A 3,027-nucleotide genomic window follows, 5' to 3' on the forward strand; every position below is an offset into this window, starting at 1 on the left:
TCTTCCTGAGTTATTTGGGGTTATTTTGTATTCCACGCTACACAAACCCACAAAGAAGAGACTAGACCGCAGAAACGGTGGCGAATCACTTTAGAAACAATAAATATTGGGTTAAAGTTGCGGTGTTTTGGGCAAAGTTGCAAAAAGTTGCGATCTCGCGGGGTTTGCTTGATTTTGCGTTAATAGTTGCGATCGCAACATCGCAAAATCCTGGAGGGTCTGACAAATGGAACAAATAACCCCGAAGGCTTTAATGGAAATATAATAAAAATAATAATCAGTAACAAAAATCAGTTGATTTTCTCCAGGAGTCGGTTGTCCGAACAGTTTTGGAGAGAAAATGGCTGCCAGGCGTGAAGGAACACCAGCTGACGGCCATGTTGAATCAGGAACTTAGAGACAAACGACCTGTGATGAAGATGGCGAGGATGAGGATGATTTGGCGGCCATTTTGAACCCGATGGTTCCTTTCTGATATATTTTGCTAACAGAGGCGGAGGGGGCTGATGTTTAACTCGTTGGGGATCACCCTCAGCTATGACCACGCCAATATTCAGCTCTTTAACACGTGAAACTGAGTCTTTGTGTTTCTGGAGCTCGGCTGGTCGTGGCGGCCATCTTGAAAGGGGGTTTGGCTCTAAAAGTTAAGTTAAAAAACGAGCACCGAGTCGGGAGATGTTCAGAAAACATTATCGCCCCTGACAGCAGATGATCAAATAAAGACCAAAGTTTTTAGAAAACAACAAACTTTTCTTCTTGTTTCTTTCATTTCTGTCAGATAAAGAAAATAATCTAAAACTTTTCAGGGGAACCAAAATACAAGAAAATCCAAAGAAAACAAAAGTTTAGATGAACTAACTCGCACAGTAAGAGCAGAAAAACAGAAATATAAAAATACGCATCTTGTTTGCGTGGAACTGAAATATTAGAGCCGACTGTCCCATAAATCTCCGAGCAGCTAATGAACTGCGTTTAACAATAAAACTAACTGGAAATGGAACGTTTCATTTACAAGAAGATCAATGGCAGTGACAAACGCCCTTCTCAGAGCGACTAGTTAGCGGGATGATGTTCCGCAGGCGATCCGATCAATCAGCGCTCGCCGACACGCCGATCCATCAAACCGGGAGCAGAAACACAAAAACAGGGTTCAGGCTTCGCTCTCTGAGGTCTTTATTTAAATCCAGCTTCTCGTCACTTACACACAGATCCGCCCGCCTTTTATTTCTGTTATTTTGTCTCGATTTGTCCCGGGTCCTCCCCCCCACACCTCCTCCCCCCTCCTCCCCCCTCGCTCTCAGCAGTCGAGAGGCAGAAAGGAGGAGCGTGAGTGATAACCATCCGGGGAGTCGAGTGCTCCATCACCACCATCCCCATCTGCGACCCGACAAGTTCATAATGCCAGGCATCTGCTTTCATTTATAAAGGCCTCACTTAGCCCTCACACACACACACACACACACACACTCCAGCTCCTTTTCTATTCCTCTCATCTGGCTGACTGATATCTCCTCTTCCTCCTCAATCTGACAAACCCTGAACGACTGGCTGCGGCAGCCATCTTAAACTGGTCTAAAAGTTCATCGGTCCAGTGGTGCCTTCCTGTGGCTCACGAGATATTTTGCTAACAGACAGTTCGGTCTCAGCTCAGTAATTAAAACAGTAATTTACACCAGGAAACAAAAACACGTTGAAGATTAAAAAACAGTTATCACGTTTTATCATTTCTGCAACCACACGGCGGGAATTTAAAGTTAATAAAAACAAAATCCTGTTTCCATGAAGAATTAATCATTTCATTACGTTGACTGAGGCAGAGGAGGCGAGAGCGGCCATTAGGTGGCGCACTTCTCTCACGTTACGAAGGAGGAACCTCAGGAGGAACCTCAGGAGGAGACGAGAAGAAAGGAGGAAACTTGCTGCGTCCACGATGAAGGAAATTCTCTGAAATGTGTTTTTTTATCCTGAAACATAAAATGAAACAGCTGCTGTAAATATATTTGGATACGTTAGTGTGTTTTCTGAGGGCCACGGGCAGTGTGTGTGTGTGTGTGTGTGTGTGTGTCAGGCCTGAGCGTCTCCTCGTGAAGTGCTTTAATGTTAAACATCTAACTGGAAAAAATATTTAAAAAATTAAAAATTATTTAATTAAACTTTGTATAAAGAATGTAAAGTCAAGTGGGCCATTTTAGAAACGAAGATAAAAGCCTCAGAGAAACAGATTTGATTCCGTCCCGACCGACCAAACTGGTTTAAAGTTTTAAAACGGTTCTTGTTTTTAATTTTACTAAATCTTTAAAATTTAAAAAAGTGTCCCAGACTGCAGCGGAAGTGTTACAGCTAGCTGCTGCTGCTATTCGTGCTCTCAAACAAACCTAAAACTGTAAATAACCGAGTCGTGAGAAACTGACAGCGTCTGACAACAGGTAAGATACTGACTGCTCACACAGTCGGTGAAAACGGAGGGGAGCTGTGATCTGCTTTGTTAGTAAAATATCTCCTGAACCACCGGACGGATTTTAATGAAACTCCCTGAAAGTTCAGCTTCAAACCAACACCCTCTGAAGTCAACCCCATTCAAGATGGCCGCCCCAGCTAACAGACCTGCTGCGGTGGAAGCTGAGAGTCATCCCGACATCCTCCGATCGCAGGAGAGCTTTCAGACGTTCAGATCGTCGACTTTTTAAAAAAATGTCTGATTCTTCTAAAACCGCCCTGCAGAGACCCCGCCCCCGCGGTCGGCTCGTCCAATCAGAGAGGGCCTCCATCAGTCCGTGAGCCTCTCTACTGCAGTCAGTCACTGAGGCCTACATGTCCTTGTGACGACACCCCCCCAGCTGGCTGATTCCACAGCTAATGGCCGCTCTCAGTAGGAGCCAAGGGGTCGCCAACGCCGCCGCCGCCATCATTAAGCACCATTGGTTTAATGAAAGCACTGTTTCGAAGTGCTTGGACCTTCATGCTCCGCCGCTTCATTAAGTGGAAAGCAAACTAATATGAGGAGCAACCTCGAGCTCACCTCCAGAG

This window comes from Kryptolebias marmoratus, linkage group LG16 (assembly GCF_001649575.2).
Source record: "Kryptolebias marmoratus isolate JLee-2015 linkage group LG16, ASM164957v2, whole genome shotgun sequence".
NCBI classification, from domain to species: domain Eukaryota; kingdom Metazoa; phylum Chordata; class Actinopteri; order Cyprinodontiformes; family Rivulidae; genus Kryptolebias; species Kryptolebias marmoratus.